Genomic DNA, 18,324 nt, shown 5'->3' on the forward strand with positions numbered 1-18,324 from the left:
ACACAGCGTCCCATTTTAGTCCTCACGCATCACCCCCATGCCGATCAAGTGAGGAACATCCTATTGCAGAACTATGGGATCCTCCAGGCGGGCGAAGACACCCACAGAGTTTTCTCAGAACCCCCGTTGGTAGCATATCGACGGGATCGTAACCTGAGGGATCTCCTTGTCAGAAGCCGCATGGAACCCATACCCAGGGATGGACCTAAAGCCAGATCGTGTATGCGACCCCGATGCAAGACTTGTGGGCACCTGTGGGAGTATGACAGAGTCAGCTTTCCAGACAAGATTTGGGACATCAGGCGGCCGTTTACTTGCACTGACCGTAATCTAGTCTATGCGATTACGTGCTCCCTGTGTGGGATTGCTTACGTTGGCGAGACCGGAAAGAGGCTGGGTGACAGATTCGTGCAGCACTTGCGTGACATATCGAACTGTGCAGAAACAGCAGTGGCCAGACACTTCAATCTGCCAGACCACTGCGATGTACAGTGTGTGCGTGTGTGTGTGCTTAGTTTTTGCCATTCGGACACTTCCGCCCGTCGACGTAGGGAATCTCACCTGATCAAGTTGTTGGGAACGCTGACTCCACGCGGACTCAACACCAGGATTGACCACCACTAGATGTCAACGTCACCCATATTCATCACCACTGCTGCTCTCACTTCTGCCACTACAGTTACTGCTGCTGCTACTACTACTACTTCTACTACTTCTACTACTACTACTACTACTACTACTACTACTACTACTACTACTACTACTACTACTACTGCTACTGCTGCTACTACTACTACTACTACTACTACTACTACTACTACTACTACTACTTCTACTACTTCTACTACTACTACTACTACTACTACTACTACTACTACTACTACTACTACTACTACTACTACTACTACTACTACTACTACTGTTCATACTACTAAAACTACAACTCTACCTACCTACCTACCTACCTACTATCTATCTATCTATCTATCTATCTATCTATCTATCTATCTATCTATCTATCTATCTATCTATCTATCTATCTATCTGTCTGTCTATCTATCTATCTATCTATCCTGCTAGCTAGCCATCTATCTATCTTCTGATTATCTACCGATTCATAGTCATCTACCTTCCTAGCTATCTCTCATTGTGTCCAATCATCCACTTTTTTATCCATTAATATACATATAGACCCAGCTATCATGGCTGTTTACTCGCACTCTCTCCCCTCCCCTCCCCCCTTTCTCTCTCTCTCTCTCTCTCTCTCTCTCTCTCTCTCTCTCTCTCTCTTCTTTCTTTCTTTCTTTCTTTGCCCCCCCTCTCTCTCTCTTTCTCCTCCCCCCCCTCTCTCTCTCTAATTTCCCCTCTCTACAGGTCCGCCACAAACCAAACCCCCCCCCCTGCCCCCCCCCCCCCCCCCCCTTTTTTTTTTTTTTTTTTTTTTTTTTTTTTTTTTTTTTTATTTATTTATTTATTTATTTATTTATTTATTTTTTTTTTAATTTTTTTTTTTTTTTGTGGTTTTTTTTTTTTTTTTTTTTTTTTTTTTTTTTTTTTTTTTTTTTTTTTTTTATAAATATTTTTTTCTCTCTCTCTCTCTCTCTTCTCTCCCCTCTTTTCTGTCTATCTACCTATCTATCTGTCTATCCATCTATCTATTTATCGGTATATTCCACTTTACTATCGCATCGTTCCTTCGCGAAGATTCGACCTTCGCTCATCCAGCAACCCCCCCCCCCCTCCCACCTCCGCCGTGACCCTTTCACCTCACCCCCTCCACCACCCCCTACTGTTTAACTACAGCGTTCCACTACTACTACTACTACTACTACTACTACTACTACTACTACTGCTACTACTACTAACACTACTACTACTACTACTGCTACTATTGCTACTACTACTACTACTACTACTACTACTACTACTACTACTACTACTACTACTACTACTACTGCTACTACTACTACTACTTTTATCTTCCATTATAGTCTGGAAAGTTCTGTTCCCTGACGCTGACCTTTGCTTATCAATTAGATCACCCCCCTGGGGCACCCTATCCTCTACCCACGCCACGCTAACATTTCATTCATACTGCAACCACCATTGAGTACAGACGATACAAGTTATTTTTCATTATATTTTATTTGTTTTCCACGTTTATTTGTGTATTGTTGTGCTGACGAAGGGTTTGTACCCGAAACGTCCATTGTCTGTTTTGTTTCCATACGAAGCCTTTCCATTTTCACTCTTTCGTTAGTATTTTACGATCACCGGCTTCAGGCAGCCCTTACCGTTTTCTACTTTTCCGAATGGATTGCGATATGATGTAGATAATTTGCCATAAATAATAAATTCAAAATTTAATACAAACTACATAAGTGGAATGTCTATAGCACTTAAAGCGAATCGTTATTATTTGGAAAGAAGTATGACTTGAACTCATAATCACTACGTCAGTACAAGATTTTTTTGGAAATACGATAAATTCATTCATATTTTGTGGTGCGTAACTTGTTTTCATTTTTTACAGTGTAAAATCTCAAATTTTATGGCAGCTGTTTTAATGTAGATCTTTTATAGGTCCTAAAGAAGAAAACGTTTTTAATATGGCATCAATACGGTCCAAAATCTAGATTCAGTTAAGACATATTGATTCAGAGGTTGACACATTTTTTTACAACTTTTGATAGAGGGACAGCTGAGAAAAAAACAGAAAAACACGCGCCATTAATAAAAAATCTGACTATAGTTATTTATTGACACTAAACCTTGAACAGTCCTACTCGTATAGCATAACGAATTAAATGAATTAATTCAACATGTTTAATTGGTGATATTAGTCTGTTGACAGCTCTACAAAGTCTTAAATTTTCCACCACCCATTCAGCCGTGAACTGGATGGGTCCGCCCTACCCTCTACCCTCATCCGGGATACAAACAGCAAATCATATAATTAACCTGACACAAATTGACGTCTTTTTAAAATAGACAGATAATAGATAGATACATTGAAAGAAAATCTTGTTAATGTTGATAAAAGATAGATAAATTAAAAAGAAAATCTTGCTGATGTTAAACAGGCTTATCTTCCTTTTAAAAACACACAGAGATGAATTTTCTATGCGCTCATAATCAGGTTATACAGAACACTGACAGATCTAGAATGAAATACAAATAAAGATAAACTAGAAATGTTGGTCACGGCTGTGCTTGAATCCAGGCATGTGAAGGAAAAGACAATATAATGGAGATAAACATATCATTTAATGCCTCAGGAGAGGTTTTTCAGTGTGATAAAGTACCAGATTCTCGACTGCTTTAGACTGTTTTTACTGAGATATTTGGAAGGAAAAAAAAGACATTTTTTCAACGAAAAGTCTTATAATTTGTTTAAAGTCTGTTAATCTAACAAGATTATGACACTGTATCATATTTACCAAGTACCCCGCTAAAATATTATTTTCCCCGAATTTTATCGCAAATTAGAGAGCTCTGTCGGAAAACAAGAAATGCTGGGGGGTTTTTCTCCATTTTCCGAAAAAATCTCTTACTTCAATCCTAGAATACTGTTATGAAATAGTTAGCAAGAGTATTTGGTTCGTTTTATTACAAAGCTCACAATATAATCATTGCTTCACTGTGGGTTCTAATTTTTTAGATAGATATGAACAAAATGCCATTAAAATAGTACCCTAGTTAAGATGTAAATTACGATATTATTATTTAAATCATTCATGACCTCAATATTTGATCTTAATTTATAAAGTTTATACTATGTGTTTATCTATAGATAGTCAGATTTGTAATAAGTGGCGCTTGTTTTTCTTTTTTTTATCAGCTCTCTCTCTCTCTCTCTCTCTCTCTCTCTCTCTCTCTCTCTCTCTCTCTCTCTTTCTCTCTCTCTCTCTATCTATCTATCTATCTATCTATCTCTCTCTATCTCTCTCTCTCTCTCTCTCTCTCTCTCTCTCTCTCTCTCTCTCTCTCTCTCTCTCTAATGCACATCTGCAGAAGTTTAAATGAACCTCTGAATCAATTTGTCTTAATCAAAAAGTATTTTACATGAATTTTAAACAAATAGGACATTATTTTGCCTATTACAGCCGTTATAAAATCGATCACTGGTAAGGATCAGAACTCATAGATTATTTACATTTTCAAAATTATAATTTTCGCTTATCCGTTTTGAAGGAACTCGTTAAAATGAATGTTCGGTTTTTTGAAACTTAAACGATAGCATCTGAATATGAAGGGACGAATGGCAAGCCTTTTTTTATCACACATCTACATTTTATAACTATCTATCAATACACAATACTGATGAACACAAATGAAAATGAACATTGACCGCTTACAATTCTAATTTGAAGTAATCGCGGGCCACCGAATGTACCCTTTGCCCAATATAATACAATACATCTGGGTACTTCGTGGAAACACAGCAAATGGTTCTTTAACCAGTCTTCAAACACCTTTGCATTGGCCACAGATATGCAGAGAAGAAAAAAAATGGCATTGTTGTTTTTGTTGTGTTGTTGTTGATTTTGTTTTTTTTTTTTTGTTTTTTGGAAATCGCAATATGAATAAGCCACACATTCTTTTAGAACAACAAATTTTGAATTGGAATTCGAATTTATAATTTCACACAATAATTGATTGAAATTATTTTTTCTCCTTTATTCTTTATTTAGTGCATGCGTGTGATGTGTGATCCAGTCCCGTGGTCAGTGACTTGAGTACTCATGTCACAAGTATTCATACATATAGGTCTATTGTCCCACTTTCAAGCTTATTGTTTTCTAGAATTTATATAATAAGAGTTTTGTTCAATCGTAGAAATAATACTACTTAGGTCCTTCACTCCGCCTGGAGTGTAGGCCATCGAGGAACCCCCTCCAACTTGCCTGACTATGTGCCAACTTCTTAGCATCTCTCCATGTTAAACCTTCAGTTTTTAGATCCCCTATCAATGCCCTACTCCATTTGTCTCTAAGGCGCTATTTCCTCTTTTCCTCCTTATCTGGGGGTTCCATATAAGTTGTGGCCCAGCCATTCTCATCTCCTCCTCTTAATTTCTACCTCTATTTCTTATTGGCCTATCATTTCCCATAGAATTGCATTTCTAATTTAAGTTCACATGCCATTTAATTTGTAGTATTCTTCTCATTACAATTGTTGTTGAAAGTCTGTATTTTATGACTTATGTTCCTATCTAAACGCCATGTTTTATAGTCATACACCAACACCGATTTCATACTGGTATTTAAAATGTTAATTTTTGTTTTCGATCCTTTTTCTCTAGAAGACCATATTTTTTCAACACAATAAAGGCTACTCTTGCCTTACCTATCCTAGCTGTAACATCTCTATTTGGCACTCCCTTTGTGTCTACTGTGCTACCAAGATGTGAAAAGACTTCGACTTCATCAATAGGACTGTCATTATTCAAATCATAGAGCCCTTTGAAAAACGTTTTTTTATACGAGTTGTCCTGATTATAATGTTCACAATGTTGAACACAAGTAAGAGACACGGTCGATGACAAACGCATTTCCTTTATGTATTGAAACGTTTTTCTTTAAAAAGAGATTAGCAAGTTTGGGGAGGCAATTGGATTCAATAGTCTGATGTCACGTCGCCCAGCAACAACGAGCAGTGTGGTTCTAAACAAAGAATATTGCTACTCTCTATTCTTCATGCTGGCTAGAACTTTTCATATGTCATGTGATCAGCATGTATAAAAGTCAAAACATGATCATGTCTAATAATGTTTTCCTCCTCTGGATACACTTTTATGCTCGTCGGAGAAATATATCATAAGGGCGTCCGCCATTGTTCAAATAGTTTAGAGCCATTTACTAAGTTACCATGCGTCATTACAAGGGAAGTGACGGCATGACTGTTGAAGCTTATTGTTTAGCAGTGGAAAGGAACAAAATAAATTCAAGTATGAAAAAAAAAACCATTAAATGCTATATAAACGATGTTGACAATGTCGAGCTTTCATGTGAGAAAGTTTTTATTTGTAAAATAACTAAAATATTAAATGACCAGCATCAGTAGTATAGTTAACCCTTTGATGAATCGTCAGAATATGTAGTGCTGCCTGATTGAAGCCATTAAGTCATGCCAGCTTTTATAATTGCTGAAGTTTGAGCCTTGAAGAAATCGCGGGCCACCGAATGGTAACTTTTGGACAATACAATACGGCTGGGTGATTAGTGGAAACACAGCATATAGTTCTTTAGCCGGGTGATTCCACTAAGACCATCAGTTATTGTGTCAGGAAGGAGTGGTCGCCCTTTCTCTATTTCAACAAAAACAAAGAGACACCGAAAATCTTTTCTGCCGTCCAGTATTAGGCTTTATAACAACAAGAAATAATCATTTTATATAATTATTTTCGCTTTTTGACTTCCAAATAATGTAAATATTCATTTATTCGTTTATTTGTTTTGCAATCTTTTCACTTTTCAATTTACAGTGACAATTTAAACTATTTTAAAGTGTTGAAATTATTCATATATAAAGCGCGGCTGTGGCTGTGAAACCGCTCCTTATTTATATATAAATCGATCATATTTCCATTATCTATTTATCTTACTATGTAAATTATAACACGAGTGTACAAAAATTTCCTTTTTGGGATGCAATAAATTATTATCATTATTTTTAAATTATTATTTACACACCAGATTACATATGATCGCACGCAGATAAAATAATTTCACATAACACCGATTGATTGTTAAAGATTCCAGTCCAGAACAAGTGAACCTAGTCAAGGCCAATTCATAGTGGATATTCATGAAAAGGAAAGAATTAGATATAATGTAATTCAATTCCTTTCAACATTATAATACCTGGTTTTCACTTTTTGAAATGAGACGTCAAATCCATAATGAGAATAGATATTCGGGCTTTTGTTATTAAAAGCATGGTATTCTACTATATCTGGAGGGCGCCTTTGCCGATTCGGACAATAATACTTTTCATGAAAATTATAATATATTTACGTCTGAGAAACGAAAAGCGTCAGGGAAAATAAAGGATTCAATTACACAAAACCTTCGTTATATAATCCCGTTTGGGGTATCGACAACGTAACCGATATAACGATTTGACGGTAAAACGTTTACGGTTATCAGAAATATCAAATAGCCGAATCTCAAGTTTTATTTGAGATAAACGACGATTATGAGTATTAAAAAATAAGCTTTCATATCTCGCAGCATTAACTAAATTATGTTCAAAATGGTCCCAAGCCACCAGATACACTGTGCTTAGACCATGAGACAAGAGGCTTGTAAGGCAAAAATGATATTTCTTTTAGACAGAAACAACACTTTTATCGGCGTCCCTGGTTCGATGTAGGTGGCGCAAAGTTGAATCCCTAGAAAACCTCTTTACTCAGATGTAAAATAAGTACATGACCGTAACAAGCGTTGTCTTTGTCTGAAAAGTGGTTATAATAGCTCCTTACAGGCGTCATGTCCTGTCTCTTATTTTATGATTATTAAGTGCTCGTTTTACAGCCGGCTAAGATGAAAAAGATTTGAATAGATAGAATGAAGATGACGTCACTCAGGGCTTTGTTATTGCTTTTTGCCATCCGCGTTTATGAGTAATTATCACTAAACTGTATTATCCAGTTCATGGTTACACATAGTTTTGTGTGTTCATCCGCTATACTTCCGAGTGGCAATGTTATGAACTTCTTAGCCAAACGCATACTATCTATAAAGAGTGGTTTTATTTCGGGGACTCAACTTTGAGCAGCAAATAGATAGAATGAAGCAAACGTCACTCGGGTCTTTGTTATTGTTTTTTGCCACCCGCGTTTATGAGTAATTGTCACTAAACTGTATTAACCAGAATATAAACGTTTAAGGTTACAAAAAAAATGTTGTGTGTTAGTCCGGATGGCAATGTTGTGATCTTCTTCGCCAAACACATCCAATCTATTGACATATAGATAGAATGAAGTCGGGTCTTTGTTGCTCGAAGCATAGTTGAATCCTTGGAAAAGGCTCTTTACTCATATTCTCTCACCGTACTCATGTGTAAAATGAGTACCTGGTCGTTAACGGTGTTGTCTCAATCGTAAAAAAATGCACCATCGTGTAACAGGCGCCATGTCTCGTATTATATGTTTAAGTGCTGCTGATGGCTTATGACCCCATGCGAAGTGCTTTGAGCACGTTTAGTGGATGTTGCTCTATAAAAATGCTCTTGTGCTCTAGTTAGAATAAGGGGCAGGGTGGCTCAGTGGTACGGTCTTTGCTTCGTACCCGATAGGTACCGAGTTCAATCACCCGCCGCTGAGCTGTGTGGCCTTGAGCAAGTTACTCTAGCACTAGCTCACTTAGCGGTGCTGCTCTGCGGCTCACGCCTGGGTTATTCCAGTCGTCCCTTGGAATAGACCCTAAAGACAAATTTCCCCTTGGGGATGAATAAAGGGAATTTTATTTATTTTCATTTTTTAAAATAATGTTCTCTATCTTGGCCACAACTAAGGAACATATCATGTGCGAAACGCATTCACCCACTAGTACTAGACCACAAACCTATGTATTGAAATAGGCGCTATGTCAGGATTCCACTGTGCTAAATAGGATAATTTTCATAGTTGTTACATTCTATCCCTTTAATATTTATGTCACGAAATTGAATAGGATCTCATTGCATTGAATTAATCTTTGTGCCAAAGAATTATCATATGATTTAGTTGCTGCTTGTCAAAATTATTGGATCAAGGTGCCACAGTTCTAACAAGCCTCAACGTCTTGTGGGTTTTTAAGAAAGTGGTGAAGTGGAACACGTCAAGGAGGTTGGCAATTACGTTGAGCACAAAGTATAAATTAATAATGATGATTATAATTATAATTATAATATAATGATAGTAATAATAATAATAATAATAATAATAATAATAATAATAATAATAATAATAATAATAATAATAATAATAATAATGATGGTGATGATGATGATGATGTTTAAAAAAAATTATTAATAATAACAATGATGATAATGATGATAATGATGATGATGATGATGATAATGATAATAATAATAATAATAATAATAATAATAATAATAATAATAATAATAATAATAATATAATAATAATAATAATAATAATAATAATAATAATAATAATAATAATAATAATAATAATAATAATAATAATAATAATGATGATGATGATGATGATGATGATGATGATGATAATGATAATAATAATAATAATAATAATAATATTATTATTATTATTATTATTATTATTATTATTATTATTATTATCATTATTATTATTATTATTATTATTATTATTTATTATTATTATTATTATCAATATTATTATTATTATTATTATCAATGTTATTATTATTATTATTATTATCATCATCATCAACAACTATCACTATTATCATCATCATCATTCATCATCATCATCATCATCATCATCATCATCATCATCATCATCATCGTTATTATTATAATGGTGATGATTATGACGATGGTGGTAAGTGATTTGGACGGAAGCCGTCTGGATTCTTTGGGTGTTCTGTTATCTCACATGGTAGAGCACTCTTTTAACATGCAAAGAAACAAAGATCGATCCCGGGTGAAGTCGATATTTATTTCTACCATGCAGTAATCAGGTAGCTGGATCTGATAGAACTGTTGTAAAGTACTTTATGATAGACTGGGGTCCTATCCTAAGGGAAGCAACAACAAAAGAAATAGCTACTGTCCCTCTCACACCAGAGAAACCGGGATAAACATGGACTAATGGCTATAAAGGACAATTACGTATGGATTCTTACGCAACCATTCATACATTTCAATAAAACCGAGTCGAATTTTAAATTCTATTTTTAAATCGTGACTCCTTGATCGTGACACAAGTTTATTTACCCCCACGTTCTTGTAAAGGATTGTCTATTATGCATCTTCGCCAAAATCTTTTCTATGCATCATTAAGATTTTAGCTTTAAGATAATATTTCGATATCGCCTTGCGCATATCATTTAGTTCATTGTTATAAACTTAAAGCCCAATATTGAATGAGGTTAGATAAAGATGTTATAATAACAGTATTATAATGCATTACATTGATGCCACGGATCAGTACTCCTTACGTTAACAAACCAAATAACACACGACATAATAAAAAACCCAGTCAAATTCTTGCATATGTAATGAGTATAACTTATGACCTTCCCTCTCTTTTTACATATATATATATATATATATATATATATATATATATATATATATATATATATATATTATGCGCTTGGCTAAGAAGGTCACAACATGGCCATCTGGAAGTTTAACGGACCAACACACAAAACCGTGTGTAACCATTAACGTTTATAGTCTAATTATTACAGCGAGTGAAAATTCCTCATAAGCGCGGATGGCAAAATCAATAACAAAGACCTGGGTGACGTCGACTTCGAACTATCAATATAGGAACGTTTTGAAAAGCTTAAATTAACCAGTAGATTTTTGATCAATCAAAACTTGGAATTTGTGACGCTATTCACACGTGCTCGAACAAACATGGTTGTTTATAAACATAAACGTTAATGATATGAACCTCTTTCTGATCATTTGTATTGTTTTTATACCGCCAAATGAGTGAATATTTATCAGAACCAGTATTTTGACATCACACGATTGTTCCCTATACCCTTGGTTTGTTTGGACCCCCTTTAGCTCATTTATAGATCACTGACATCCAAGCAATGGCATCATCAGCATCAATCTCGGGTGTAGGGTTTGTGACTAATGGCCGTCCTCTTAAATGTTATTTATCATGCAAAAAATGTTCTCTTTTAAATCATCACAGTGAAATATTTTTACCAGATTCCCTCTAGGTGAAACCCCCCCCCCCCCCCCCTCCCCTTCTCAAAGATCTCGACTTTGTTAATCACGTATAATATAATGATAGAGCAATTAAGCATTATTACTACCCTAGTCACCATATATATATATATATATATATATATATATATATATATATATATATATATATATATATATATATATATATATATATATATAATTATATATATATATATATATATATATATATATATATATATATATATATATATATGAGCCAAGGTCAAAAGGTGCCCACCTGATACCAGTGTTAAGAAAATTTGATTTTTACTTAATTATGGGCTGTTTTCATTGGGTTAATGCTTGTAATCAATTAATAATATGAAGAAGAGATAAAATGAGATAGCTCAACATACTCTGTTCAGCAGAATATGAAATAAACAACTTGAAAGTGAAATTTGAATGCTGTTTGGTATGTGCTTAAAACGAGGTCAACACATCACCTTTTTAGAAATCATGTAGAAATTAAATGTGATGTTTTAGCTCACGTGATTGAAATTTGACTAATAGTATAAAGTCAAAATTTACTTTTAAACTCAATTGCAGTATATTACATATCTGATTAAGTTTCATATAGAGTTCTTAAAAAGTTGGTGTTGCTTGTGACCTTTGGTGTCATCAAACACAGCACAATACTAAGACTCGACACGAAACTTTAAAGCTCATGTTTAATGCTTATAAAATGTTTTATTATGAGAAAAAAGCATAGATTTACTATCTGAACTCAAATCTAGGAGTAAATGTATACCGTTTTGCCGATATTGAGGTTTATTGGTTTTGGTGTCATTTGTCACAAGCAACACGGCATGCGTGAACACGTGGAAGTTTGTTTCGTTAAATGGCGATTCGCAATTTTGATCCACCCTTCTTACCAGTCTTTGAAGTGCAGCACTTTCATTTGCCTTTCCAGCGTGGCTCCAGGCAGAAAAGGTAAGTTGAGCTTTGGTGTCATCGCTATTTTACATTGTCACAAGCAACACTTGATATTGGATATTACAAAGTGCCACCATAAAATAATGTTTTCAGCTGTTATTCTATTTACAAATATGATATTATGACATCTCACATAAGACTGTGATTTTGACACAATTGATTATGTCCTTGTAATTCTAATTTTTTATGTTTCAGGGTTGTATCAATCAAGAAAAAGACAAAACTCAAGCTTTTGACGAATCCAGATAAAAGAAGGGTTGTCAAGAAATTTGATTTGATTTACTATTAACACACTAAATTACTACAAACTAGCAGATTTGAGCATTAGGGCGGATGTTACGGGATGGTTACATGAATTCATTACCATGGCTGATATTTATCTAGTGTTTGTGTGACTTCTGGTACTTTTTGTGACCATTGGTGTCATTGGTTAAAATGTCACAGGTGACACTTAAGTTTGAAGTTTCTAATGTATTTCTGTTTTCATGTTCTTCAAAGCTTGAAATGTCATTGAAGTACATTTTAACAGGCTATATTACATGTGTTCAGTTGCTATTCTTGATTTATTGAGGCAAAATTGCGTTCTAGTGCCGATTTTGACCAAAGTAATAGCAACAATGGTATTACTCATTTCTAAGTATATTTCCAATTTGAAAGTATTTAGTTTCTTGAAATATTATTGAATTTCATTTTAGAGTAGGTTATTATGCTTTTTTGACTGAAAATAATGATATAGTATGGACGAACGTGTGATTTGGTGTTGCTTGTGACATAAGTAATGGTGTCACCGGTCTTATGTCACAAGTCACATTCAGATTCTCTAATTTCCATGTATATTTCTATTTTTGAAGTCTTTGGTTTCTGAAAAATTATTAAATTCCATATTTAACTGAGGTTATCACACTGGTTTGACTGAAATTAATGATATATTGTCGAAATTGCAATTTGGTATTGCTTGTGACATAAGTAATGGTGTCATCTGTCTAATGTCACAAGTGACACAATGCCGCTAAATAAGATATGCTTTGGTCACATTATTTCCCCGACATTTTATTCCAAAAGTTTCTGAACATTGCTGGTAATAAACATATGCAATATTGTTGTTGTTGTTAATGTACAAACACTTTTATGAAATAGTATATTTGCATTCTATGTTGCTTGTGAACAATGACACCAAAAAGCAACATTTTCTCCAATAGTTGGTAATATTATTGTACTATGATTGTTGTTGATTGTGTCTTTTTGTCTATAACTTACTAAATAAAGTTTGATACTCAACAAAAATCATTTGGTTATTGAGTTTTTGTCTCATTTTGGTGTCACCGGTCACAGGTGACACCAGCAACCTATAGATAGAATGCGCTTGGCCAAGGAGTTCACAACATTGCCATCCGGAAGTATAACGAACCAACACACAAACTCTGTGTCACCATGAACTTTTATAGTCAGGTTAATACAGTTTAGTGATAACAACTCACAAACGCGGATGGCAAAAACAATAACAAAGGCAACAGTGACGTCATCTGCATACTATCTATAGGTATTGTTGACGATATTATGCTGCGTTAGACCTTAAAAGTTATCTAAAGGGCCTTTGATTCATGAAGTACAGGGTTTTTGCTAAACATATAGAAACATGAATGGACTATTATGTCACTTTTATTTTGAGGTAAAAAAATTGGCACCTTTTGACCTTAGCTCATATATATATATGTATATATATATATATATATATATATATATATATATATATATATATATATATATATATATATATACCATTTCTCGTTTACATTCAACATTGGGGCCCCTACAGTAATGGATCAGTTTGATTGGAATGGAATAAATAAGTATGCTACATTCAAACAAACTATGTCATGTCAACAAGTAAATGTTAATCTACCAAAGCCTTCGTGAACATATGGACTCTAGATAGTATGCGCTTGGCGAAGAAGCTCACAATATTGCCGGAAGTGTAACGGACTAACACAAAAAAAAACTATGTGTAACGTTGAACGTTTTATAGTCTCGTTAAACAGTTTAGTGAGAATTACTCATAAACATGGACGGCAAAAAAAAAAAAATAACAAAGACCTGAATGCCGTTGACTTTGTTCTATCTATTGATAGTATGCGCTTGGCTAAGAAACTCATAACATTGCCATCCGGAAGTATAACGAATCAACATACAAAACTATGCGTAACCTTAAACGTTTATAGAATGGTTTATACACTTTAGTGAGAATCACTCACAAACGCGGAGGGCAAAATACAATAACAAAGGCTTGAGTGACGTCATCTTCGTTCTATCTATTGACGATTGACACTTTCTCAAAATTTACATTTCAATATTCTTGACGACCAACAAAAGAAAATGAGAAGTGAGTTGTTAGGAATGCTCAAGATTGCAAATACGAGTAGTTCCATTTGTTGCATTGTTGAGTAAAATCATTTGTTCACTTTCTGTTATGATCGACAGGGGTTGTGACCAACTTTTCGAGGAAATATTATTCTATGAGTTAACGAAAGCTACACGTTGTTTATATTACTATGTTTAAATGTTATGAATGATTCATATCGCTACTTTACTCACTTCGGCCTTTAAATGATGATATTGATCATTTTGAAATCGTATTATTTTTCACTATTTGATTATAGCTTGGGGAGGTGGTTGAGCGGTAAAAGCACTGCGCTTTGACCCGGAAAGTCTTGGTATGAACTCCTATTCTGACACTCTCGCTTTTTAAAAACTTCGGCACAATTATTAACCACCTATTTCCTCACTTAGACAACATGGAAATATTCCTGTTCAAATCACCTTCATGGAATGCCTAGGCATCTACTGGGTAATTCTAAAAGTGCAGAAATAACCGTTTTGGCCAAGTGAGCAGTGTCAGTAATTGAACCTCAAGTTATTCAGTACTATGACAATTCTTAATGCGCCGCCATGTGGTCTAGCGGTATGACAATCGCTTTCGGATAGGAAGGTCCTGGGTTCGAGCCTTGCTCGGCGCATAGTTGAGTCCTTGGAGAAGGCTCTTTATTCAAATTCTCTCACCGTACTCAGATGTAAAATGAGTACCTGGCCGTTAACGGCATTGTCTCTTTCCGAAAATAAGATGTGATATCGCCCAACAGGCGTCATGTCCTGTCCTAAATGTTAAATGTTGCCAGGGTCCCCTTGTAAAGCGCTTTGAGCACGTTTAGTGGATATTGCTCTACATAAAAGCTCTTTTTTTAATGAACAAGGTAAGATCTGTCTCCAAATTAGATTCTAATGAAATCTGATCCGCGAAGGGTCAAAGTTCCGATAAGACCACCCGACTACATGTGAAATGAAAACGAAATTTACGTGGTCTGTATGATTAAATGAATGATTTATAATGACGTCCGAAAGGCAACAGCATAAAAGTTATTACGCATGTTGCCATCGACTTATTTAAATGAACAGTTGCTTTCATATAAGTTGTCTGCTTGGTCAACGATTTGTAAAACTGCAACACAGAAGAACGAGTCCGCCCTCCCCCCGCCCCCAAACACACACACACACACACACCCACAAATACACTGCACACACACACACACACATATTATACACATACTCGTACATTTAAAAGGCACAAAATTGATGTCACTCGGCTCGGCTCTTTGTTATTGTTGTAGACAGCCATTTTAATTAGTTTTCACTTAGTTATATCAATTAGACTATACACGTTTAAGGTTACGAAAAGGTGTGTGTTGGTACGTTATAGCCATCGGGCAGATGTTGTGAGTATTTTGCCCAAACGCATAGCATTGGTTGAAACAGCTTTCTTGACTCTCTAAATGAGTGTTAAATCTGTTTTACTATCATTATGCTCTATTCTATGCTTATAGAAAAAGGCAAAGAGAGAGAGAGAGAGAGAGAGAGAGAGAGAGAGAGAGAGAGAGAGAGAGAGAGAGAGAGAGAGAGATTGAGTAAAATGGTAACGTTAGAGAATAAACCTTTTTTTCGGGTAAGCCTTTTAGAGATACATTTACATTACCATTATACAGTACCATATTTAGGCATAAGAGTATATCGCATTTTGCTCTTTTTGTTGTTGTTGTTGTTGTTGCTAAAAATGGCTGTCCCCAAAACCATCGTAGTCGTTTTATTGTTTCAGATCTAAGCCTTTAAATGCCTTCCTGTGTTTATGTGCAATAGAGATAAGTGCTTTTTGGTCAAAGACTTAAACGATTTTATTTCAATCACAAGAATTTGTGTTTGATCCGACGTTAGATTCATAATGTGTACCTCAACTCTCTCCTTACCATCCATCTTTAGAATTTCCCCCCAAAATTCACACCCACCCAACACAAAAATAGACTTTTCCTAATCAAACAAAAAAGTAACAAGTGTATTCTATACAGAAAATTGTTCAGAAAAATTATGTCTACAACACAGCGTTTAGTATTTATAGCTGTAATCAAAGCATTTATTTCCATTTTGTGATGTACAAGAGAAATTAAAATGAGAAAACTGTTGGTTGAATCGTAACAAATGTGACGATATTCCTATGGGTGGTAAGGAGAGGGTTCAATTGGCAACTCGAATAATATGTTCAGAAAACTATCGCACACAAAAAATAGTCAGCGGTCTGCACGAGGTATCGAGAATGTAATTTTTTAACAAACTTTATATGTTAGAGAAATAATAAAATAAACGTCTCTCTGCTTGTTGTTTTTGTTTATGAACAATAACTTTGAATACTATCCAAACGATGAAATAGAATTAAATGTTAGACATGCACTCCCTTTATTGGCAAAGAATTGGATATATGCAAAAATAATGATAATAGGGTTTCAAATAACCGGGTCATTTGATCTTAAATGAGACCAAAAATATAATATCTCTTTGCATTTATTTTCACGCATCGCTTACATCAGAAAATCGCTTATTCAATTTCGAGTAAGTTATTCAGACATATCGATGAATATTAATGAACTCAAGTTTTATTAGAATAGCGTCATCCATCCCATGGATGGCACCGTGGTGTTTTAATAAGGTTAATCAAACCATACTTCCCATATTCAACAAAATTGTATGTGTATATTTCTTTACAACTGTGCAGAAACTTAATCATGAAACTGTGTTTTTTTCTTTAGGAGGAAATATCAGTTTAATATTTTAAACTGATTTATCACGGTATGTATAACGTATATTATGGTATACTGAATAGTTAAATGGACGGTAAAACCATCGACATCCTTATGATATAATGAGTATTTATACTAGTTTATTTTGTAATTAATGAGGCCTAAAATAATTTGCCTTTTTGTGTTTACACTGAAATCATGTTTCAAGATTGTCAACTCTTTCAGCGCTGAGGCTATATTCCGTCACAAAATGGTTGACACCTGATTGAGGCAGCATGAGAATGACAAGCTAAGACAAAGCGACCTTCAAATTCGGCGCAAAATCTCAATTAAAATACGGCCCTACCACCAATTGAATGTTCTGATGAAAGAAATGATGGTTCAATTTATAGTACTTTTGTAGAAAGTAGGATTGGATTTCATTATTATTCTTACTTTTCAAGACAGGGCCGCACAGTGCGGCCATTGGCCAGAAGAACAGATTCTACTATGACCGCACAGTGCGGCCAATGGCGCTGAAAGAGTTAAGGAGAGTCTCTAAAAGTAGGTTGTTGGCAAGTTTTGATTCATTATTCCAATTTATCATGTGCCAGGGTTACCAATCTTTTATAACGCTGGGTCATAATTAACTACCATTGTTATCTATCCGGTCATCGGCCACTTTCACTGACTCCGGATATAATAATATTTCTCAAAAGGATTCAAAATACTGACGCTACCTCACATGAAAGTTGCAATAAGTGCACTCCGCACTGTAGTCTAAGAAGCAAAACGGCACGAACATTAGTTCGTATGATAAAAATTTTAGAGTCTTAAATTTTGCGGTTTGCAACAATGTTTGGAGCATTATAACTATAAAACACGATTCTTTAATTTCTTTGTATTTATAAAACGAGTTATTTTTATCGTACCAAATAACACTACGAGCTTGCGTGTTATGTGTAATACGTCTATTCCACCCCTCCAACCAAGTTAGTAATATTCTAAGATATTGTGTGACCAATTGCATGGTCGCAGTACTTTGATTCGCCATAATGTGTGTCTTACTCCATCTGCTTGCCTGGCACTTTGACAACAACAAAAAAACAAAACAAAAAAACATTGGATTAGTTTTCATGTACACCAACAGATTATATTTATTTTCCAATCTTCTACACCTTATTTTAAACCAATAAAATGAGTGAAAATATTCTGAATTCTTTGAATAAATCTACTTTTATTAGGTATACTAAGAAATGATAGGTTTTTCAAATGGGAGGGGTGGAATAATAACATTGCATCTTACAATACCCATTCAGAAATAATATATTCAATTTAAAAAATAAAGAAATAAATAATGAATAGAATAAAT

The 18,324-nt window shown here is 34.6% G+C and overlaps 1 protein-coding gene across 2 annotated transcripts in view; it reads left to right on the plus strand.

Moving 5' to 3' along the window:
• The window catches only part of LOC144970961 (putative transporter HI_0519), a 56,996-nt gene that overhangs the window by 12,487 nt on the left and 26,185 nt on the right, over positions 1 to 18,324 (plus strand). Inside the window, exon 1 of one of the 2 annotated variants that reach the window (XM_078911179.1) lies at positions 16,734 to 17,022. The exons of the other annotated variant lie outside the window; for it this stretch is intronic. The gene's annotated coding sequence lies outside the window, so the exon portion shown is untranslated. Of the gene's footprint in view, positions 1 to 16,733; positions 17,023 to 18,324 lie in introns of those variants that run through there. 2 annotated transcript variants of the gene reach the window in all.

This window comes from Berghia stephanieae, chromosome 4 (assembly GCF_034508935.2).
Source record: "Berghia stephanieae isolate SIO BIC M18660-M18661 chromosome 4, UCSD_Bste_1.3, whole genome shotgun sequence".
In the NCBI taxonomy this organism is placed as follows: Eukaryota; Metazoa; Mollusca; class Gastropoda; order Nudibranchia; family Aeolidiidae; genus Berghia; species Berghia stephanieae.